This window comes from Dromaius novaehollandiae, chromosome Z, assembly GCF_036370855.1.
Source record: "Dromaius novaehollandiae isolate bDroNov1 chromosome Z, bDroNov1.hap1, whole genome shotgun sequence".
NCBI classification, from domain to species: domain Eukaryota; kingdom Metazoa; phylum Chordata; class Aves; order Casuariiformes; family Dromaiidae; genus Dromaius; species Dromaius novaehollandiae.
The window spans coordinates 71,327,520-71,352,791 of NC_088132.1; the positions used below are offsets into that span (position 1 = coordinate 71,327,520).

Sequence of the window (25,272 nt, forward strand, 5' to 3'; positions counted from 1 at the left end):
GTCAGTGGTCTCTCTTGTAAAATACTGAAAGAAGTCTGGACACAGAGATACCACTTCTTGTGTACAGTTTTTTAAAAGGACATTCAGGCTTACGTTTATTTTTGGAAAGCATATTTAATGCAGTTGTTAGTACTGATCTGATGTTATTACCCCTTTAAATTATATTATTTATGTTCACTGAATATACTTTATCATTCACTGATAATGGTATGCTGGGTGAGAAAATAAACCTCCTGGAGCTCCAGTAACTGCCGTCATAGCTTCTACTGTCTAATGTGTCCTAGCCATTATTTTTTTCTTTCCTGTGTTCATGTGTACATTCACTATTTCCCAAAAACTGATGGTTTGGAATCCTGTTGTGTGGTGCTATCCTCTGAATTCATCACTGTTGGCATAGACTGAAAGTTGAAGGGAAACATGGGTGTCAGACAAGAAAGAAAAGGAAAGCTGGTAGCTGAGCTTCAGAAGGGTAAAGAAGGAGGTGTGATTTGATTCTGAGAGCATATTTTTAGCCATTTTTCCCTGCATCCTATTGAAACACTGCATCATCATCATCTGTAATATTTTCACTATACCAGCAGTCACCTGGGAATTCATTAATGGTCCGGGAAGGAGAGGGGAAGTTAAGACTGCACATAGTTTTCTTTGCTATCAATTCCCTCTAGAGAGCGCAGCAGCCTGCAAGACAATGTATGGATTCTGTTTCCCTATTAACAACGTAAAACTTTCCTGCTGCAGAAATCCTGTGCTGCAGCTATTAGTCTTTTCTCCTTCTTTTGAGAGACGGATTGCTATTATTGAGCTGAACTAGGCACTCCCTTCCCCAAGGCAGGTGGTGGATTGCCCATGCAGCGAACAAGTTTAAGCAATTGGTAGTGCTTGAATGTCTGTGTAGCAGATGCAGCCATTTACCATATGTGCTTTTAGTGGAACAAGTCTCTATAGAAAGGCTGTGGTATGATTGCATATCGGTCTGCTGTGATGAAATACTGCCTAGTTAAATGGTCTGGCATGAAGATTAACATCTGCTCCCGTTTGGTGTACGACTTACAGATACTGAAGGAAAACAAAATCTAGAGAAATGCAGTTAGTGTGAAGACAATGAGGGGCAAAAATTGATATGTAATCCTAACATTTTTTATGTTGCTAGAATTGGATTGGAAATCTTCCAGAATGAATTTTCTTGTGAAAGATGTCATGCTTTGACACAGCAACATTATCTAATGGACTGGGCTCAGAAGAATGATTCAGGACTCTGAATCTTCATCCTAAATCTGAGAAGGGCTTTATATGGTCTTGAATTATTTCCACTGGATTGTCTTCTTTTATTGCCAAGCTAAAGATCCTTTTCAAAGGTGTGGAGTTCTCATGGCGCTGTGGCATGAATTAGCACCACTAGCAAATGAAGCTCCCTATCAGAAACAGGAACAAAGGTGGGTTTTGAAAGCTCTTGCCTTTATTTAGAACTTGTGGAAGTTTGACATTAACTCATTCCTTACCACAGCAAAGCAAATGGCATTTAACCACTTCCTTCAGCTCCATCACGATTTCAGTCCAAGCTTTTAGTCTCCCAGGCTTGTATTCTTCATCAAAATTACATACAAGTTAATTAGAGAGTCATAAAACAATGTAAATGCTTTGCTCCTACTACCTCTTGGTTTTGCCTTGTTTGAAGCTAATGTTCTGGTACTTCCAGATATTCAGAATAACAAACTTCAGTAGCATTTTTTATATATTTATGTACAGGTATATACATGTATATCTGTACATACATATTTACGGATATACATATCAATACACTTTTTATCCTTCAGGATGGCTTTTGTCTGGGTTTGTCCCAGGTTCTTGCCATGCAATACCCCTCCTTCCAAGATCTATTCTACCATAAAAATCTTAGCATCTCCTGTGGCTTCAGCTTCAAAGACATCCTTTTTTCCTTCGCTACAACTGTCTTTCAGAGAGGCTGTGCTACTTAACAAGGTAGAATCCAAGGACAATTTACCCTGTACCAGAAATTCTTGAAATTAGGACTGTAAATAGTTGGACTAAACTAATAGACTAGTGATTTTCCTCTTCACTCGCAAAGACTTTCTCACTGACTTTTTCCTGACTGGTCTCCTACACTTTTAGGGGGACCCCCTCATTCTCTGCTTTGGTCTCCCTTCTCGTTTAGCTGTGATTGCTATCACATTTTCCTTAGGCTTGCTTCTGAGTTAGAAATGTCCTGTCACATTAGTCTGTACTTACTCCCTCTACATGGGAAGCTAAGCTAAACTTGATTCTTATGAGAATGATCTTAACCCGTTTAAAGAACCAGCTCATGTTATTACAATATCCTTTATTGATCAATCAGCTCTAGTTGGACCTATTCTGCAATTTTCCCCTCCCCCCAAGTTATCACTGTGAAGCAATTTAATAATATGTTATGAAATCAAGGATTCAAAATTTTCCATGAGCTGCATAATGAGGGAAGGAAGGTTTCTCACTTTCTTGTCCTTCCTCTCTCCCATCTTTTTTATTGCCTGACTGTATTGAAGAGGTCATCGCCTAACTGGGAGAACAGTATCTCACAATTCTGGTAGATACTGGTTGTATTTAGCATGACCTTTAATCCTTGTAAATTTACTTGCTAAGAAACTTTCATATCCAGTGGACCTTTTTTTACAATCACATTTTAGTCCTTAAAGTTCCCCTTACTGCAACTACCAGTAGAGCCACAGATAATTACAGTGGTAAGAGTAGTTTTGTGGACATTATAATTGGACTTGTGTATAACTGATTTTTCAGATCATTGGCAGTTCTGAAAAGTATTTTTTAAAAGACTGTAATTGCAATTATCTGTTTTTAAACTGTATTTTGGCAAATTGAAAGGACCATAATTCAGGCTGGACAAAGCCTTCAGCTAATGCTGTCTAATCTGAAAGAAAATATATAATTTTAGTGCTATTATATAGAAATAAAGTTAAATGAATTAAGAAAGTGTCATATTAAAAAATGTAAAAGTTATATTCATAAAAAATGATGATGAATGATTTCAATGTTTTGGATTATTTTTTAGGTTTTCTTTCTCTTCCAGAATTTTACATCCAGTATTAAAAGTGATGCAACTTATTTAAATGTTTCAGCTGACTTAAGTCTGTATGTCTGGACAAAGGTTCCAGCCAAAATTTTCCTTTTCTAAGATTTACCATCATTTTTGGTACAGTCTAAACTAATACCTACTTTGTTCTGAAAATCTTGTGACTCCTTTTCAAACTGTTGCTTGTCCATTTTACATGACTAAAAAGGAATACCTTCTAATCACAAAAGTACGACTTACGAGACTTAAAACTGTTGCATCTTTCATCAAAATGTTTGTCCCACCTTGTCAAGTGTGAATATTGATATACACATGAATGATCCAGTCATCCCATCTTACTTGGAACGTTATACCCTGTTTACTTTTGCTTCAGGAATTACAAACTCTCACTGTTCTTTGGAGTTCAGTCAAATTACAGAATCGGTTTCTACAGCTGATCAACAGAGGTTTCTTAAGTAATGACAATTCAATTTGTAGGATTTTTCAAAGGAGGTTAATTTCATACTCCCAGAAGAAGCATATGTTTGGTAGACTTCTGCACTAACAGTGATTTTTTCCATATATCACAGAATCACAGAATGGTTGAGGTTGGAAGGGGCCTCTGGAGATCATCTAGTCCAACCCCCCTGCTCAAGTAGGGTCACCTAGAGCACGTTGCACAGGATCGCGTCCAGACGGCTTTTGAATATCTCCAGAGAAGGAGACTCCACAACCTCTCTGGGCAACCTGTTCCGGTGCTCTGTCACCCTCACAGTAAAGAAGTTTTTCCTCACATTCAGACAGAACTTGTGTTTCAGTTTGTGCCCGTTGCCTCTTGTTCTGTCACTGGGCACCACTGAAAAGAGTCTGGCCCCATCCTCTTGACACCCTCCCATCAAATACTTATAGACATAGACAAGATCCCCCATCAGTCTTCTCTTCTCCAGGCTGAACAGGCCCAGCTCTCTCAGCCTTTTCTTGTAGGAGAGATGCTCCAGTCCCTTAACCATCTTAGTAGCCCTCTGCTGGACTTGCTCCAGTAGCTCCATGTCGCTCATGTATTGGGGAGCCCAGAGTGGGACACAGTACCTCCAGTACACCAGGGCTGAGAAGAGGGGGAAGATCACCCCCTTCGGCCTGCTGGCAACACTCTTCCTAATACACCCCAGGATGCCATTGGCCTTCTTGGCCACAAGCGCACATTGCTGGCTCGTGGCTAACTTGTTGTCCACCAGGACTCCCAGGTCCTTCTCCACAGAGCTGCTTTCCAGCAGGTCAGCCCCCAGCCTGTACTGGTGCATGTGGTTATTCCTCCTGAGCTGCAGGACCCTGCACGTGCCTTTGTTCAACTTCATGAGGTTCCTCTCTGCCCAACTCTCCAGCCTGTCCAGGTCTCTCTGAATGACAGCACAGCCCTCTGGTGTATCAGCCACTCCTCCCAGTTTTGTATCATCAGCAAACTTGCTGAGGGTGCACTCTGTCCCTTCATCCAGATCATTGATAAATAAGTTGAACAAGACTGGACCCAGTACTGACCCCTGAGGGACACTGCTATCTGCAGGCCTCCAACTAGACTTTGCACCACTGAGCACAGCCCCCTGAGCTCTGTCTTTCAGCTAGTTCTCAATCCACCTCGCTATCCACTCATCTAATCCACACTTCCTGAGCTTACCTGTGAGGATGTTATGGGAGACAGTGTCAAAAGCCTTGCTGAAGTCAAGGTAGACGACATCCACTGCTCTCCCCTCATCTACCCAGCTAGTCATCCCATCGTAGAAGGCTATCAGGTTTGTTAAGCATGATTTCCCCTTTGTGAATCCATGCTGACTACTCCTGATCACCTCTTATCCTTCATGTGCTTAGAGAACAGCTCATCCAGGATGAGCTGTTCCATTGTTTTTCCAGGGATCAAGGTGAGGGCTGACTGGCCTGTAGTTCCCTGGGTCCTCCTTCTTGCCCTTCTTGAAGACTGGAGTGACATTAGCCTTCTTCCAGTTCTCAGACACTTCTCCTGTTCTCCATGTCCTTTCAAAGATGATTGAGAGTGGCCTAGCAATGACGTCTGCCAGCTCCCTCCCGCCAGCACTCGTGGGTGCATCGCATCAGGGCCCATGGACTTGTGGATGTCTAGTTTGTCTAAATGATCTCTAACCCAGTTCTCCTCAACCAAGGGAAAGTATTCCTTTCTCCAGACTTTCTCTATGCTCTCTAGGGACTGGGATTCCTAAGGGCTGGTCTTAGCAGTAAAGACTGAATATATATATGTGTGTGCATGTGTGTGGTGTGTGTGTACATATGTATATATGTATGTATATATATGTGTGTATATGTATATATGTGCTATTTTCTTTTGGGATTTTTGCTTGCAGTAGAAAAGTTTCATATTTTGAGTTACGGTATTGACCTTGCAGAAGTTTTGTTTATCTTTATTTCAAAGTGAACTAATTATGTGGAATGTTTGTACTGAAGGTTCAGTTACAGCTCTTCTCTTGATGTTATACAGGGGAATTGTTTTAACATCCACTTGCCTATATATTTAAGTAGTACAATATAGGTACTTTGAGGCTTTTTTATGAAAAGCTTTTAGAATATTTTAAAGAAATAATATTTGCTACTAAGTTACTGAGGTCTTAATTTAGATGCTTTGTAATATTGCCAACAGTTCTGATAGAATGGCCTACAATCTGTAGGCTTTTGTTTATTTTTTATTTGAGAAAGGATAGAGAAGAGCACATTGAAATGGTGTCCTTTTCTGAATTTTGGAAGAGTTTGGATCAGAATTCTTAAAATGAGAAATGAGGAAGCACTGAACCTTGAGGAAATTTGCATCAGTTTCTGACTGCAAACCCCATGAACTGAGGACCCTAACTGTAATTAAAATGGTTCATCTCTAATATGTATATGGATGTTAAATCTGGGAAAGCATACAAAATGTTTACTTTTAATTACAAATAGATATCCTTTTTTCTGTCAAACTAAAACATTTGAGTCAAACTTGATTGTAAGAGCATTTCATAGGATATACATTAAAGAGATTAGAAGAAGGGAGAGAACAGAGATGAGAGTTGAGAGACAAAACAACCAGTTGTATCTCAAATTACAAAGGCAGCTCACTCATGGGGAACAGTTCCAGTCAAGATCTGGTGTAGTTCAAGGCTTGAAAATCCTCTTAAGAATTGCAAAATCATTTGCAATTATAATACTATTTTCCTGTAATTTGAAATCATGTTTTTATCCGAACTTGTTTGATAAAATAAGCACTTAATAGAGATTACATTTACATTTAGTTTTGGGTATTAATCAGTTATCCCCTAATTAATTATTTAATTATGTCCTCATGCATAAAGCTACCTTGTCCTACAGGACCAAATGCATATCTCCTCACAGAAATGAGATTTATGTAATCACATTATCTGTTTATTCACACTTTTTTATCTACTGGATATTTGCAAGGAAATCAGACAGAAAAGGAGAGGTTTCAGATAATGCATTCCTACAAATTTTATAGATGTAAGTGGCCATGTAAAAGAAAAAAAAAGTTCAAACATTTGCAATAACTTGATTCTGTCAGATGATTTCAGGAATTGAGTGTGGCAGCTTGCCTGTCACAACCAAAATATTTAGGAGACAGCAGTTGTAATATATATCTATATATGTCTGTATTGTTTTCTATACTTATGTATATGTTGATAACTTTTTAAATTAAGTATTCCAACTGGCTAAAAGACATAAATCCGTAGGATATCAGACTCATCAGTTCTGGTGGCTATGGAATTTCTTAACAAGACCATCTGACAGAAAAAAAGATTGAAAAGTCTGGAAAAGAAATGCAGTATTCAAAAGTTTCCAGACTCCTGACACAGGCTGCTTTATTTAGTTTATTTTTCCATATTTCATTGAGAATTAGGAAATTGGAAGATAAGAAAAGGAAACCTATTTTAAAAAATCAATACAAAAACACAAATAAGTGTAAATCTCAAAGCATTTACAAACATTTTCATAGTCCAGGCTTCTTCTCTTATATTGTGGGTGTTGGGGAGGGGTGTGGAATATTCCAAAAATGTTTGCAACACATGAGCGTTACACATGTGTACACATATTGTACCTGTACAGAATGCATGAGGCTGCAGCACTGATGCCTCTGGATAAACCCTGCAGTATGCTGTGTGGGGAAATTTGAACCTGGACTATCCTTTAACATAGGTATGAACATAGGAACACTTTTCCCCTATCTGCAGCAGGTACCTGCCAAGTGCAGCTGTGGCTCTGCCTGGTGGTCAGAGTCCAGGACATCTGCTCACAGCTTGATCAACAGAACTGGACTACTGCTGTTGCTGCTTCTTGACCCCTAAGTATTAGCTGGGAAATCATGAGAGTTTAAGGAAGCCAATCTAAAGAGAGTAGGCTTTTACTATAAAAGGTGAATTTCATTTAACTTAATCATGTAATGCAGGGAGTAAATAAAGAAAAATGCAGTTCAGATCCAATATGGCAAAATCATGTGCTATGGTGACATGAAAGGAATGTAAATGATGATTGTGTGAATACAGAGTGAAAATATTAAAAAAAATAAAAAATAAAGATATATTTAAAATTAAGAGCAAAGATTAGTTTGAAAAACATTAGTGGAGAAACTGCCTATTAAGAAAGAAATTTATCTAAACTACCCAGATTCAGTGACAGGATTTCAAGAATGGTTTGGGCATCTGAAGATAGAATCCTCATGTGGAAGTGAGTTCAAGAATAGAAGAGTGCAGCTGGTGTGCTGGGCCCCTTTTTGTTTTAAGTAATAATATAAAGTATCTTAGTCTATATAAGGTAATTGAGTAAGCTAAAAGCTATGTTTATTGGCTATTTGGCATTCAAGCTATTTCTTCTGATCTTTACTCCAGGAAAAGCCCAATCTCATGTGCCTTGCATCATCACTGTACCCTAATTGCCATATTTCTGCTTAATCTTAAGTAATGCTAAATTAACCCAAACTGCCTGTAATAATTACTAATATATGTTAAAATGTATATCCTATCCCTAATGGTTATCATATACTGTTTCCTAGATTATTTCAAGTCAAATAGTATATATATCAATTGACTTCCTTGAGTAGTAGTAACATGGCTGTCTATTGTCACTCAAAAGGAAGTGGAGAGGTGAAGAAAAGCTATCACCACTGAGGCAAATGCAATAGTATGGGTTAAAGAACAACTTTTGCACAAGGTAAGAGGTGCCATGCCCCCCGACTTCTGCTGGAAATCCTGCCTCTCTCCAAGTCACATGACCATCTGCCCTAGATGCTCCTCCCCCTTTTCCAGTCATCTGACCCATTTACTCCAGAAGTTTGTGGGTTCCTTAGGACCAAGAAGTCCTCCCTTTGCCCATAAGGGCTGCCATTTTGTCATGGCCATGTCTCATGTGATCCCAGAACTCCCTGTAATTGGCTGGCACCTGACACTCTCTTGTCTGGTTTATCTCAGTAGTACGTAAAAGGCTGTCATACGTGTATATGAATGGGTGTGTAGAAAGATACGTGTGAGAATGTACAGAGTGTATAAATATATAAGTCTATATGTAGTTATACTCCATTATAAATATATATTATATGAAGACTATATAAAAGTGTGCAGATAGAAAGGATATTTAGCAAGAGATAATGAAATTAACAATTCAAAATTTAACCTAAATAGAAAGAAAATTAAATGAAAGTACAGTTGAAGGGGTTGAGAGTGCATCAGAGAGGGTGGAGGACATGAACAAATTTGAATGTGTGTGTTGGGTGAAAGGCTAATCCTGTGAAGCTAACCAAGCTAACCACCATCCAACCCCCGCCCACCCATAGAACAGATCAGTCCTGTTTAGCTGAACAAGAGGCCCCTTCACCTACCTTCCAACCAGCCAGATCACCACACAGTAATACTGGGGCAGTCTTTGGACTTTGTGCTGTGCTACAAGATACAGGCAACATTGCCTACTAAAGCTGAAAGCTGGAACAAAAAAACACCTCCAATGGAGGTGTATAGGGACACTAAGAAAAATCCCAAAGAGACTTTCTAAAAAGACCATGCACATTGGATAAAAGATGGCTTGGATTTTGGAAACATGACTAAGGTGAGTGAAAGATGGAGAGGGAGTGGGGCTACCGTTGTGTGTAGGTACCTGGGTCTACCTACAACTGCGAGTGAGCTTACAGCTGCTTGTAATACCATTGCAGGGTACAGGTTTGTGATGTATGTGTTTGCTTGTCCTTATATCAACATGGATTTTATAGCACATTTTTAAAATGTAATCCTGGCTGATTAGGTAGAAGACAGCATTGTTCTGTGAACTGTTGTCGCTCCCATTTGGGACCACAGTGTTCGAAAAAAGGTACAACAATTACAAGAAAGAACAACAGCTTCGAAAGAAAATAAACAGTAAAGATGCCAGACAGGTCACCATCACCCCACTGCCCAATTAATAAAGTTTCACTGAGCATGACTTAAGTTGATTGTCTGATGTTTGTTTTCCTATTTGTAGTAGTAGCATGTTACTAGACGTGTCTACACTGCATCATCTCTTAAAAGGCATCTACTGTGCTTCTGGGGAAGTGAGAAGTTTTGGAGGTGTAAATCCCCTTTTTGGAGCAGCCTAGAGGAGATCTGATCAGAGCAGAACCAAGTGACAGCATGGCTTGCAAACCAGGACATTTCCAACATACATAAGGCAGTGAGAAAGCACTTTAAAAGGGGAGAGGTGATTGTGGCAGAGGTGGACACACAGTGTTTGGTGGAATGCATCAACTTTCTAAGCACAGTAACAGTGTTTAGCACATCTGAATGGTGATGGGCGTATTATCCATATATGCCTGGGGGCTGTGGGTCTAAAAAGCAGAATGGGTTCTGAAATAGCTGAGGCTTTTAAAACGATTTTTTTGCCTCAGAGGTTACAGACTGACCAGGGAATGGAATTTTTAAACTAGCCTTTAGACAAGCTGTTAAAGCAGTATAAATTTCACCACTTTGTTACTAATAATGAAGAAGAGGCCTTAACAGGATGCTAAAAAACAAGATGTGGGGACATTTTACAGCACACAACACCATTTGCTACATTGATGTGTTACTGGAGCTATAACCAAAGCTTCCACAAAACTGTCAGAGCCAGACCTGTGGATGTGAAAACTTCAAGTTCTGCAATGATTTCGAAAACTGTTTCTGCAAATTGGTGTAAAATCAGAGAAAATCACCTTCACTCAGGGAGACCATGTGAGGCTGTCTAGAACAAAGGTTATGAGCAGATGGTCACAGATGAAATTTTTTGTAGTGGTTGAAACTGTGAGAAAGGGTCAGATACCCACGTACTGCTTAATAAACTACAGTCACCAAGCTGTCAGTGGGATGTTTTACTCTAAAGAACTTCAGAGGATGAACCCTGATGAAGACAGAGTCTACAAAATTGAAAAGATCCTATCAGTAAAAATAGAAGGAAGAAAGAATCAGCTGTTGGTGAAGTGGTGTGGTTGGCCCCAGAAATTCAACAGCTGGATAAAAGCCTCCCAAGTTCACAATGTTTAGCAATTGAAGCCAGTGGATGAGGAGGAAGAATGACAGATGATTGCATTTTTTTCCATCATGCTCACCAACAGTGCCTGCCCAGGATTTTCCCACAAAACACCAGTTTGAACTTTACCAAAGAACCGTTGATGCCTCTGGGAGCTGTCAGGCAAGTGGGAGGTGGGACTTGCAGAAATACAATGCCCACACAGCTTGAAAAACATTAATAGTGCTGGAAATAGTGCTGCTGGGTAAGACATGGCATTATTCTTTGCTGCGAGTCTATTATCCCTCCATATGCATATTATTGGAAAGTATAAACACTTAGTAGCTCCTGCAGCAGAGCTTTAACTCTTTTGTTCCTGTGATTAGGAAAACAGCTTAAAACAGATGAAAATCCTTAAATTTTTTGTACAGCTAGGGAGATAGCAAATGTTTTGGGAGCTTCTTCTGGGGTTGTAAGAATTTCCCTTTTCAGCTGACATCACTGGAAAGTTTGTCTTGATCTACCTGCACACAGGTCTGTATATTGGTTGGAGACTTCTGGTCCTATCATGCTGCTGTGTTTTGCCCGTGGTGATAGCAATGAGATCATTACAAAATAAGGTGCAATATGTGCCAGTGAATCAACATCACAGCAACACAGTCAGCAATGAAAACAAGCACATTTTATTTTGCTTTGGCAAGGGGACTGAAGTTGCATCCGTGTCCCTGGAAAACTCCAATATTTTAAGAAGGCATATCAACATGTAGTTAAGAATAAGTAGTAAAGGTAGTAGTAAAGAATTAAAAGGACAAGGCTTTTACATGAATGTTCTCCCTAGTTTTCAGGCATTTCACATGCAGGACACTGTAATGTGTGGGGCTGGAGTAGGAGGTATATTCCACAGCTGCTTTTCAAAAGCTGTATCACTTTTCCGAAGGAGTTTGGAAATTACTAAGCTTCATGCTAAAAGTGCTGCTTAAACATTGCCAAGGATGTGATCAGATGCATCCCCCAGGCTGTTCTGGCCAAGTTGCAACCAGTGGCAAAGCAGGAGGTCTCATATTCGGAGAGAGAGCTTTAAAAAAGAGACGTGTCACAGCGCTGAAGGGAAGGCCCTCCTCAAACCCTTAAAAGGGGAAGGATGGGTGGTGCCAGGCTGCATTCCAGTCAGGCCAAGAAGAAGAAAAAGAGTAACAAGTTATACTGGACAGTGAAAAAGAAGCAAGAAATCTAGAGAAAGTGTGTCCATTCTACCGTTGGAAAAGGAGAGATATTTTAACAGGACTGGGTTTTGTGCACAGCTGCTTGGATCCAAGCTGGGTTTGTTTGAAGTGGCCCCAGGACAGACCAGCATCAAGAAGAGCCTGTTCACTGAGATGCCCTAATTTTCAGCTGCAATGCACCCCTGGACTTTTTCACAGCTAGGAATGGGGAAGATTATGTAGGCCTGAACAACACACTGCTGTATTTTTGCAGCAAAACTGTAGAAGAAAATAGCTTGTCTGATGAATTAGCGGTTGGCGTCTGTTTTCAGCCAGTTGGATGTTACACTGGGAGACATCCTCCTTCTGAGTTTGTGGGAGCATAGTCTGCTCTGTAGGGGGTGAGATGTCCTGGAAGTTGCCTGCGGTTCATCTTCTGTCCTAACAGGAGACTTGCACTGCTGCATCAGATTCAGAAAAGGCATTCACAGTAGAGGGGCCTTTTGGTAAGTGTAACCCCATTGCCCTTGTAACACTGCAAAATTTAGTTTTGTTTCAGAAGTCCCAGCCCAACTATCATTTATCCAATGCATATGGTTGCCTTAGGAAGTCCTTTCGGGGATTTTTCTTAGTGTCCCTACACATGTGTTCTTGTGGAGTTGACTTTTTGTTCTGACTTTCTGTTTTAGAAGGCAGCGTTGCCTGTATCCTGTAGCAAGCGCAAAGTCCAGAGACTGTCCCAGTATTACGGTGTGGTGATCCGGTTGGTTTGAAGATGGGTGGGGTGGTCTCTTGGTTCGACTCACAAGATTAGCCCCTTGTCCCACAGACGTGTTTGATTTTCCTCATGCACCCTCCCACTCTGGTGCACTCCCACCCCCTTTTAACTCCTATCCCAAACACATTAGGAATTATTTAACAGTATTGTTAACTGGTGGCTCAAGACTCTATTTTCTTTTTATTTAATTTTTCTTTCTATTCATATTTAAACATTGTTAATTTCAGTACCTCTTATTAAGCTTTTTTATACATAAACTTTTATAAATATATACTCATATAGATACATATATGGAGAAGTATGTCTAGAGTTGTATAAATATATACATTTATACATATTTGTACACTGCTATATATAGAAATGTTTACATAGCTGTGTCATATATGTCATGAATGTATGAATATATGAATAAATATAAACAGAAATAAAAACTGAAGTCCCCTTTTGGGCGAAGGGAGGACTTTCTGGTCTTGATATACTTCTGGACTGAACAAAGAAGTGTGGCTTCAGCTGCCAGCCAATCACAGGGAGATCTGAGATCACATGGGGTATGGTTGTATCAAAATGGCAGCTTCGCATGGGCAGAAGAGGACTTCCTGGTCCTAAGGGACTTGACCTAGTTCCAGCGTAAACCAGTCATATGACTGGAAAATGGGAGGTGCTTTGGGGGCAAATGGCTCATGAGACTGTGGGCTGGACTTCCAGCAGAAGTGAGGGTGCCTGGCATTTGCCGTGTAGAAGAGTTGTACCTTGTATGAAAGTAGTCCTTTAATTACCAACAGGAAAGGGAGAAGTACATGGTTTTTTGACAAGCAAGGGAAACAGGCATTTACTGCCACTTTGTATGAGCAGGAGTGGGTTCTCCATTAGAGAAGTGTCTAGTGGAAACGATCTTAAAGCCAGGATCTGGCCCTGTGACTACCTAATTTGGGCTGAATGACTGATCCTTTTCAGAATCTGAAAGAGGATGGGAAATGAGGAGAGAAAATATTTCCTTTAAACAATAGGCTACTCAGTCAGCAGTTTCTGTAATCTGCTTGCGATTAGTGCCTCTCTGGTTCTTTCAAGTGGAGATTTTTAACTGTTTCCTTCTAAAGAAGGACAACAAGTCTTGAGGACAGAAGAGAAGCAGTGATGTCATACATCTTCGCTGTGGTGAGGCTTTCAGCACAGTTTCATGAAATTCTCATAAATTAGCTAGAAAGACAGTCTAGATTAAACTGCTGTAGGTTGGATACACAGCTCCTCGGAAAACCATATACAAATGGTTATCAGTGGGTCACTGTCAGAATGAAAGGACAGTCTGAAACAAACTGCAGGGGGCTAACTCCTTGGTGTAGCAACTAAACAGTATTTTCATTAGTGACTTAGGCAATGGCATGCCAAATATATTTATTAGACAGTACCACAGTGATAGAGACTTCCAGTTTGCTGTAGAACAGGAACAGAATGTAAAACGATTTTGATAAGCTATATTATTTCTGAAAAAAAAGTTATTCTCTAGAGACAAATGCGAGATGCTCAGTCATGCAAATACAGGAAAGAGGGAACAATGAGCCAGGAAAATCTTCCTTTGTATAAATGGGAGCTGTAGTGGTTCACAAGAGGAACAGGAGTCAATAGTGCCATCCTTCTGTGATGAAAGCAAATACCATGCCAGGATTTATGAACAGCAGCATAATTTGTAGTGTACGAAGTAATCCTTTTATTCTCTTTGGTATTTTCAAGGCCTCAACTGAAATGCCATGTCATTTTGGGGCACTGTACTTCACAAATGATATACAAAGAATCTATAGGAGAGTAACGAGTATTTGGAGGTCTGGAAAATGTGGCATATGAGAAAATGAATCAAGACTGATCAATCTAAAAAAGAGAAGCCAGGGGTGATATATTTGAAGTGTACAAAGTAGCATTCCTTAGCTCCTGCAAAGAGACAGGAATAGTCTGGCTTTTGTTGCTTGTAGACAGCAAAAAAATAATTGGATTAAGTTGCAGCAAGGAAGATACAGATCAGATATTAAGAACATTATAATAATAAAGATAATAAAGCAGTAGCCTAGATTGCCTAAGGAGGTTGTGAAATTCCGTAACTGGAAATTTTTAAGAACAGATTAAGCAAATCTTAGTCAGGAATGAAATGGATATTGTTAGTCCCTCCTTGGGGCACTTAGATGGTCGAGATGACCTCTTGAGACCTTTTCTAGTCTAGTTTACTGAAAAACTTCCATGCATGCAGTTATTAGGATGTACATTCTTTGAAACAGGAACCATATATTCTGTATTTGTATAGGACATAGCAAAGCAACTGATGACTAGAGACGTAGTCATTGTAGTAACTAAACTATACTAATGATATCTAATCAGCATGCTGTGTTTTGTAATGGTGAAAAATAACTGAAAATGAGTCAGCATGCCATCAGTAAGAAATAGCCATGTTTCAGAATTGCATGGCATTATTCATAGAAGCTTAGCTATTTTGAACTTTATTGGGAACAGTCTCGGTGACTGGTATAGGCAATAATCATGTTTTGATATCAGCAATCGTAACTATAATTTATCATTTTATTATAATTTTGTCAACATAGTCACAGGACCACTTTAAATATTTTAAAAGTTAAAAGCTCAGTTGACGTAGTAGACTTTATAGCACATTATATTTACACCTTCCGTACATTAACTGCTCAATCCTTACCCCTTCCAGATTGTGATTGTCATTTGTCCCATTTAGTAAGGTGGGTTTGATTTTTGCACAAAAGCAGGGAAGTGACTTACCCAATGTAATACTGCATATGGTCAAAATGATACCAAGATTCTATTAACCTGACCTTAATTCTACAGCCAAGTTAGATTAATTAACGCCTGAAAATGCACTTAGTGCTGGAAGTGTTTCTGTTTTCCATCTTTTGGTAGAAGTCCTTTTCCAGGCTGAAGTACCCTGAAATAAGGTGAGAAGATGGAATCTGTTTGTGGAGTTACCTGCATTAATATGTATGCAGCATTACAAGGCCAGAAGAGATCTTTGTTTTCCAACAGCATCTGAGTGTTACACTTTTTTGATGATAAACCTGGGGTAACATCATTGAACTGATGGCCAAATCTGAAGTCAAGAGTAATTGTTGTCAGTATCATATCTGCCTTTGGAATTTGTTTTCTCCTGAAGCATTAACCAAGAGTTACTCAAATCACATGATTACTAATACTGTGTGCCATTGACTTCAGGGAGCTTTTGGATTTCTTACTTTTTTTCTGTATTCATCATTAATTGCCATACAATCATAACAAGTGTAGAAGATATCAAAAAAGTGCTGCAGTTCAGCCCCTCAGTAAAGAGGAATACCCCCAAATGAGTGATGTCTCATATGCTGTGAAGTGTCTTGATTAAAATGATTTTTTTAATATACTTTTAGACTCTGTTTAACTAATAATAAGGTATTCATAGTAACAGTCTAGCATTTACAGGTTGCTGTCTGGTATTTATTTGCAACTATAGTCTAGAAGAGATCATACTCTGTATAAAGTCTAATGAATGCTTTATTCTGAAGAACTACAAAACCAACACTTTATGAACTGGAGCAGTTTAGAGAAATCAGGCAGGAGATAGAAGTCAGCAGCAATTTACAGCACACAGTGATTTTATACAACACTTTTGGAAGAAAATGTGGAAAAGAGCCTTTCATTAACTAAAATTGTAAGGGGAATTAATTGGTGAAGAGTATATTTTCTTGAAGTGGAATTTGAGCCTGACAGTGGGGATTAGCACTCACTGTTTTAGGAAAAAATACAGTCGTCAGATCTCAGGGTAATTCTACGTCACACAGTGCCAAAAAGCAGAATATATTGGCCTCTGTGGAGGCTACATTAATTACATTAATGCAATGATAGTAATTTAAACACCCAAATTAGCTTATTGAGAACTGGCCTGGTTATCTGTGGATGGCTCTGATACTGCCATGCAGATAGAACCTTTGTTTTGTGTTTCAGATGCAAAGCAAGAAACCTGAATCTCACAACAGTAGTGTAAATCAGGAGTGTGCATGTTGACATAAAGTGGTGCTTTATAGTTTAAAGTAGGGTGAGCTTTATGAGAATCAGGTCTTTAGAAAGACACAATCTCTTGATGCAATGCACAGCCTGACTCTGTAAAGAGCATGAGTGGGTAGGGCAGCTATTGAATGGTGTGTTCTAATATCTGTTTTTCAAAACAATTTCTGAACTCAGTTGCAGATGATTTTCTTAAAAAAATTACATAGTCTTCTACATTGTTTTAAATGATTTTATAATTGTTCTAAAAATAAGTGAACTTCAAACCATTTTCAAACCATTTACCAAATGTGTACATTTGTCTCCAGCATTATTATCTATGCGCTTTCAGTATTACAGTCCCTCTCTCTGACTTCTTGATAAATAATGAAACATATAAATTCATAACAGATATGAAGAAGTTTTGCTGTAAAATGTTGGAAATGTTGATATGCTGAAACAGAAACATTCTATGGGAATATAAAAAGATGTAGTCAAAGTTTGCATTTGTAACAGAAATGGTTTTTATTATGTTTGTTAACCAGAAATTCTAGTTAAAATAGTTGAGAATCTAGGACATTCTCATGAGCTTTTAGAGAATCAGCTCTAGGTCCTTGTTTTCTCTGAACTTGGGTAGAGCCTTTAACTGTAGTATTCTACATCCCAGTTGATTACCCACCAGGATAAAAGTACTAGATGCGTTTTTTTTCTCTGTTTGAAAGAACCCTGAGTAGCTACAGATGTGTTTCCCCTTATCTAGCCAGGGAGATACCTGAGATTAATTTTTAATACTTTTGAGAAATGAAATAGTTTAATTTCTTTTGTGAGTAATCCCACTCTGCATAAATAATAAATTATTAACTGGAGCAGGGATCTTGGCTGCCCAGCATCCTAGATTAATGGTTTTGCTGCTGAATTATGTTTTGTCTTTCACTGTCTGGTTCAATTAATGTTAAATAACTGCAGAAGGGGGGATAGTTCAGACAGGTGGAGTTGAAATATAGAAATTCAGACTTGTCCATAACTCAGTAATAATATTGTTGGCTGGGATATGAGAGATTATGTGAAGGTTTCTGGTCTTTTTAAGGGCTGGACCTTATTTAATCATGCATACACTTGATAGCGGGTCCTATAAAAGGAGTTAAAGAATGGACACAATTAACTGTCTGACATGATTTGTGCAGGCACGCTCTATGGTAGGCAGGGTGGAGGTGTAAGGAGGACAATTTCACTAGGCTGGTAAGGGAAGTTTTGTCCTCTGTTGTTGTATTATATAAAATACACTGTGTGATGGACTGTGTAAATCAAGAGACAGGATAGATGCCTTTGTGAGGCTGCTAGAAATTAGATATGCTAGTGAGTAGGACAAGCACTGTTTTCAACTGTTGGGATGGGCAGAGAAATAAACAGAAAAGTGGAATACACCAGTGCTGAGATCCATACATTCCTTTTACTGGCTGTTTTGGTTTTTTAAATTGCACTTCAGTGGGATTTAGGAATTGCTGCATAAGAAAGCAATCCACAAAGCCTAAGACAGAATCAGGCCTGGCTGGGAGATTTTATGTCTGATAGAAATGGGCAGCATAAATCTCGGAGTATGGAAACTGAAAGGCCTCCAAAGAGAGATTTTCAAAGATTCTAGGAAAAGAGTGCTAATGCATAGTGACAAAAGTTTTCCTTTTTCTTTCTGCTGTGGAAAGGGTAGTACACAAGGGTTGAGTCAGGGTTGTTGAAGGAAATTCTTCGAGGGAGAAATGTTGCAGGACTGTGCCCAAACATATATGGGCATGGTATTCCATGGAGCCATTCAAATCTGCATATAGAGAAAGGAAGGTATCACCAGAACAAAATGGAATGACTAACAGAATGATGGAAACAACTATTTCACCAAAGTCAGTACCTCTGTACTTGGGGCACTTATGGTAGGAGGGAACACTTACATTCAAGCTCTTGATCTGAATCAAGTAATAGAAGGTCTTGTACCTGGGTTTTCTATAACCTACAATTGTGCTGTTTGGGTATTAGGGAAAACGTGTCTTTATAACATGAAAACTTTTAAAGATCTTTGGTTTTTTTCTCCTGATAAACAGAAATTGAGTGTGTGGGCAGAGGGAGGAGGATCAGGAGACTTTTTTTCTGCCCAAGCTTACTGACAGGGTGCACTCTTTTTGTTCTTATGACATAGTGTTCTTTTAAAACTGCAAGGTTTACGTGGAATTGAGGAAGAAATTTTGACTACGATCTTGGACGTAGTTGCGTATTGAGACTTGCAGGCGTGAGCAGGCACACAGCCTCACTCATGACGTTCTATTTAAGATACTAGAAGGAGCAAGACTGCTCTACTGAGAAGGCTGGTATAGTACTTCAGGTGAAGCATTGTGCTAATATAGCTAGAGCATTTCTGATGTCTGTTTCAAATAACACCCCTCTGAAGAAATGACAATGAATCCCACTTGTGTATATCTAAGTATATTTTACTTCCAGTGTTAAACCTGTGTGAGAAGTTAGGTTTGAGTTCCATTTCCCAGTATCCCAAAAGCCAACCCTGAGTGCTCCACAGCCAAAGTCTTCAAATGTGTTGGTTGTTTGTGGTCCACAAAACTGGCAGGTCTACATGCAGTGAAAATATACCCTGTTAGTTGTCACTGCTGAGCAGATCCTGGAAACAAAGGAGTGGTAAACATCATATTGCTGTTCCCCAGCTCCAGTAAAAGTTAATAAGCAAGTTCAGACCAGAACTCAGGAATGCTTCAGAAGGAGGAAAAAACATTTTTCTCCTCTCTTTCTGTTCCTGCAGTACAAGGTCAGCTGAGCAGCAGCAACCCACTTGAACTGAGTTACAAGCCAATGCCAAAAACTAGGAACAGTGGAAGACAGAATTACTCTGCAGTTAGGCACAGGTCTCAAATAGAAGGGTTGACTATCCTCTTTCAGCTGAAAACTGCATTCATTTTTTTGTGGATGCAAGAGTTTGAGCTGAGCTGACTGAGTCAATGCCTAGTACTAGAGATTTAAGACACGGACAGTATGATCAAAACCATAATGATTTTAAGATATATGCCTATAAGGCATCCACCACTTTCTTTGATGGGGTATATCTGATATTTGGTGTAAACTAAGAAATATTAACCTTGAATGGGTGTCAACTGAAAGTTATTTCCATGATAGATTTCCTTTAATGTCAAAGCTTAAGAAATTTCACCCATAATCTTTCAGTTCCTACCCCTGTGCTGCAGTTCATCATCACTCTGTTGTGCCAATACAACTGTTTGTTTGACTGTTGTATAGACTGAATGACTGAGATGACTCAGGCTTGAAGAAAAATTGAAGATAATTTTTTAATACAAACCCTTTCTGTGATTGCCTCATAGTCCCATAAGCAGCTGTATCAGCCCAACTGAATGGGCAGCAAATTGCAGTGTGAGAAAGGCAATAAGTGCAGATAAGAAAGCTTCCTAAGAGAGCTGTATTCGTGTACCTCAGTGTGTTGACCTCTAGCATTTGGAAGAGAGTTCAGTGTAGTCTACACTCCTTGTATGAATCATGTCTGAGCTGAGGACTGCAACCCAATTATCTGGGGAGCAGGTTCAGGTTCTGAACATTGATAAAGGATTATGTGACACAAACTTGAAATGACAAGTCACAACTTTCTTTATACCTGCTACACATCCAAAGCTGGGTAGACAAAGTGTCTAGTGTATAGGCTAGAGTTCCTTAAAAAGAGATCTTCTTCATTGGATCTATAGGACTTCATTCCTCTCCCACCCCCATTTTTCCCCCAAAAGCTTAAGGCTTTCTTTTCCTGTCTGTAGCCAGACCCATTGCCCCAGTTTAAGGACTAATATCATGTTCCCAGATCTTTCACTTCTCAGATTTTGCTCGTGCTATCCCATTGATCCTACTGCTATTTAATTGTAAGAAACATACTTGAGGAAAATTGGTGTTTGTGTATATTTTACTTAGTGGTGTCATAATGAATTTTAGGAGTAGCTTATTTTAATCCTCTCAGGAAAATGTCTTCTTGGTTCCCACAAACAATGAACCTCCAAGTTCACAGAAAGTTGTGTGGCTGCTTTCTATGATTCTGGATTCAAGTAGCTGAGCCACAGGTGACTGAGGCTGAGAAACTCTTCTTCAGCTGTGTGATTGGCTATTTTTAGGACTCTTACCTAGTTACTCAGTGAAAGACCAGATCACGTCATCACAGTTATACTTGGATTTGTAGCTTGAGCTGTCTACATTCAGACAGGAATGACAGAAATTTGTTACAAGTAATAAGCAACATCCATGAGTACCTGAAAAATGTCCTTACTGTATTTCCAGTCTTGTGTTCTGCTCTTCAACTAATTGCTGTTAAAAGTCTGCTTATTAACTTCAAAAGGTCAGTGACTACATTGGGCCAGCCTTGGTGACCACCAAGGACAGCTAGAAACTTTTTAATAATCCTTTGATATCAATCAGTAAAGTGCTAGTTTTTCATTGGCTTTTACAGTGCCACGTTGGTGTTAACTTTTAGCTACATGCTCCTGCTTGAATCAAAACTTCACAGAGATTATTTTTAGTGCTTGCCTGAAGCAAGGGCACTTTAAACAGATTGGCCTTAAGTGTGATAGCATGAAAGTTTAAATCATCTCCACCTTCTCTCTTGTTCTGTGACTGATGCTCATCTGATATGTTCATGTAGCTAGGATAACTAAAAAATAGCTCCACAAAAAGAAAAGTGATTAGTTTTAGTTCATTGCAGGTCAGGCAAGTACTGGAAGTGATCCTAGAGAGAAGATAGGAATGTATGGATTCTGCTGGGCAGGACTGCTGAAATTAGTTTAAACTATCATAGAAATATATCATACAAACTGATTTAACAGCTCAGCATCACCAAAAAAGGCCAGGAGAAAACTACCCCCTAATACAGAATGTGAGCTTTTTTTATTGTAGGTATATTGACAACTTTATTGTTTATAAGTAAGTTGGGGGTTGTTCTAACGATATCTGGATATACAGAAATGTCTTTGGAAGACAGATGTCCTTTCCCCATACCCACCCTCTTTCCTTTTTTACAGTTGGAGTAACTCTGCATGTTAATGTCCTATGCACTATTTTAGCTTATATATCATAACATGGCACAGTATTTTAGATATCTTCCTCTGTTTAATCCATATAAGAAATAAGCTAATATTTTAGTGAGTTTTACAAGAATAGCTTCAGACTGGTATAACTGGAATGTTTGCCTCACCTGTGCCCAAAATGTGTGAAATCCTATCTTTCTAGATAGAAGTCCTATCTATCTCCATCTAACAGGATGGAGAACAATCTCCATCCTGTTCTGCTGCCAGAATGAAATAAGCATCTATATTGGTTAATCAGCCTCTTGAATCTTCAGCAGCAAGTCTCCACAGACTGAAGACTGGTAGCTCTTTAAATCCCATATAAACTGCCCTGTGGGAAAAATTAAAGAGTTTAAGTTAATTATTACTGCATTTGTTACCATTTATTCATATTTTAATTTCAGCTACATAATTTTAATAACATTAATTAAACATATTTGCTTTCCTTTATTATTCTAGTTCATAGCCTGTTAGTGTAGGTGGTTGTGAGGGTTAAGCTGAAGCGATCAGCCTTTATGTAAATCATTGCCATACTGAAAAAACAGCTTAGTCAGGTTTGAGACAGTACTGGCTGATTAAAAAGTATCTCCAGTCTCCTTGACTCTTTCTTCTGCTGCTTTACGCACAGGGAACGTGTAGCTTGGTGGATGGCTTCTTCTCTATCTGCCCTGAAACTCGGGTCCAGGAGTCCTTGTCTGCAGAATGGGTTGTGGTTCATGAGGCAGTGCAGTCCTACTTAGCTATGGAGTAGTTTAAGAGTTACCTCTTGGCTACTGTCCTAGCCCAAAGGCCACATAAGCATTTCCCAGTATTTGGGCTAGCAATACAATATATAACAGTAACGTGTGTCAGTAGAGTCTTTGGCCTGCCAAATTCAGTGTTCCATGTGTGGCAGATGATGTGCATGCCCCTCTCAGTCTCTTGTTTCCCGTTGCTCTTGTCCCCAGCTGTGGCAAAGAGATTTGCCTCAAGAAGTCAGTCATATTTTTTTTACAGAACCTATTAATGCAAACATTCTGGAGCATTTTACAAAGCAGATACCTTATTATATAAAACACAAACTGAAACCAATGAAGTATGTAACTTTGCAGTTCTGCTTGTGTACCCTTTCTTTCTTCCTAACATTAGAACAAATTACATTACTTCCACTGAAGCTGTCTTCCATGCTGCCTAAAATAGACCCCTGAAGTTAAAAATACATAGGCAAGACTTCATGTTAGTTTTACAATCAAGCAAAGACTCTGTTTTTTATTCAGTAAGTTGGAGAATTCCACAGGCGATGCACATGATACTGTAAAAACTGCAACATGGCACTGAACAATGAAGACTGCAGGTGCATATGAACTGCAGTTTGTTCAAAAGTCCAGTTAAAGCTGAACATAGAGATCCTCTGGAGACATACCAAAATAATACTGATTTACAGGTATGCTTTCTGCTGGAAAACTATTAACTAATGTAATTTTCAGCTGATCTCTAAAACTTAAAAATTACCTGACCCTGTTACAACTGACTAGAAGTCAACAACGATGAATTTGGTTTACTGACCTGCCAGAAGAATGTATTTTCAAGTCAGAAGAACTATATTGTTCTTTAAAAAATATATCATGTTTTATCATGGTCAGTCACTCTTAAAGGCCAACTATGAAGGCTGGGCTTGTAGTATTATTGCTTAAGAAAAACAAAATTGGAAATCATGCTATCCTTGTTTGGTCTTGCAATTTTACACCAAATATTTTTGCAAGAAAAAACTTGCTTTCTTCTGTGCATAGATGTATTCCAGATTTTTTTAGAGACAATAGGCTTATCACAAGCTTTACTTTTCAGAAGGGCCTAATACTAGTGCAGTTTCATCTTTTGCACATTCTTATGGTGTTTCCTTTGTTTTAAATTTACAGATTGTTTCTGTATGACGATTCTATCCTCTGATCCTCTGATCCTTGGATCTCATAGAAAACGGACCTGATCAAGCAAGCAGAATGTGTCAGGTGTAGAAGTAGTTCTGTTGAATTCAGTGTGACAACACAGACAAGCAAAATTGTGTATTTTGGCAGAAGCAGGCTTTGCTGAATCAGAATAGGTCAGGGGATCTAACACAGAATAGCAGAATAGCTGAAATTTAGTTTATATTAGTCAGTTCTGAATTTAATTTGTTTAACCACAGCAAATCTAAAATGATAAAGAACTTTTAAAAACTTCTTGAGCTATGGGAACCAGTTTAAATCCCAAAACAAAATTTCTTTGTAAGGATTCTTGAAGGTATGAGTTACATTAATGAAGTCATGGTCAGGAAAATACTTTGAGAGACATCTTAGTTCTGTCTTCAGTTCTGTTACAGTTACTGTAAAAGCAGTAAGAAGTGCCTCAAAAACGGAAAATGGATTCAAACACACAGTGAATCTCTAAAGATAATAGTGTTTCTTTGGAGGGAGTTCTAAAGGACCTCTGGAGAGAGCAACGCTACATGTGCTTACGTTTGACTATTTTCATTCTCAGTCATGACAGAATGCAATCACTCCTAAATCAACTGGCCAAAGATTGTCATGGAGGTAAATAAGGAAGAGAAGAAGGTGGTCATATACAGCACTTTGGGTCACATGATAGCTTAGAGCCATTCAAACTGTGTGTTAAATATAGCTAGGCGCAAAAAGTTAGGTATCAAGTAGCAAGGAACGAAGGTCAGCCTTATAGAGTGGAGAGTCTATCGCTGGTTCTGAGAAGTACTGAGGCTTCAGAATGGATGAGTAACTCAGTATGCACTGTCGGTTTGATGCTGTAGGCTAACATGAGATCTCAACAAGGTTGCCTCCTCAGCAAGGTAATTTTGTGTACAATTTCTGTATATAGCATTACAAAACATATTCTCATATGTTTGCTGTGTTCCTGCGTTTTATGAATGCTGAAAAAATAGAATGGTACAGAGAAGACTTGCAGTGTTTTCGGGGGAAGCTAAAGTCGATGCCTTAGTGTGAAAAGGATCAGATGCTCAGTCTGTTTATTCAGAAAGAGTAGGTGGCTTGATTCATTCTTAAGTAATTTTATAAGGAGAAAAAATTATTAAAGCAGCTTTAATCTGGGGGGGAAGGTCATAAGAACTGATCACTGGAGTGAAAACCAGTAAAACCAGAATACCTAAAATTAAAAATTAACAATATGCTTTCAATTTTGAGCATGATTCCCCTCTCCCCACCCAAGATTTTATCAGGGATAATCTCTAAATAAGGACTTTCTGATAGTCAAGGGCTATCCATACAGAGATGCAAGGCACAAGCTGACAGTTGACACAGCATATCCTTTGTGTCAATTGACAGAGGAGAGGCCACAACACTGTACTTCAGCCAGGAAATCTGGAGTCAAAGAGGGTTTCTGAAGTCAATGGAGGCTGCTTGAGCAGAGAGCCTGGTAAGATCAGACTGTTATTTCTGCCCTTTTTTCTGGATGATATATTTTATCTCAAATTATTTGGTTAAATGAATGAAATTTATTAGCCTCAGATGTGCAAATGGTACTAGATATTCTGATTTTTCCTTTTGGGTTTCCTTTTCCTTAAACTCTGTGTCTGTGAATAACTGTGGAATTACTTAAACGATAAGAAATAGGGTA

The 25,272-nt window shown here is 38.9% G+C and overlaps 1 protein-coding gene across 13 annotated transcripts in view; it reads left to right on the forward strand.

Annotated features, from left to right (window-relative positions):
• The window catches only part of LOC135325039 (prolactin receptor-like), a 158,228-nt gene that overhangs the window by 67,541 nt on the left and 65,415 nt on the right, over positions 1-25,272 (forward strand). For 3 of the 13 annotated variants that reach the window (XM_064502413.1, XM_064502412.1, XM_064502414.1), the window contains one exon: positions 24,981-25,071. The exons of 6 other annotated variants lie outside the window; for them this stretch is intronic. The gene's annotated coding sequence lies outside the window, so the exon portion shown is untranslated. Of the gene's footprint in view, positions 1-1,369; positions 1,434-11,735; positions 12,276-24,212; positions 24,488-24,980; positions 25,072-25,272 lie in introns of those variants that run through there. 4 more of the 13 variants (XM_064502424.1, XM_064502411.1, XM_064502423.1 and 1 more) reach the window with 4 other exon arrangements.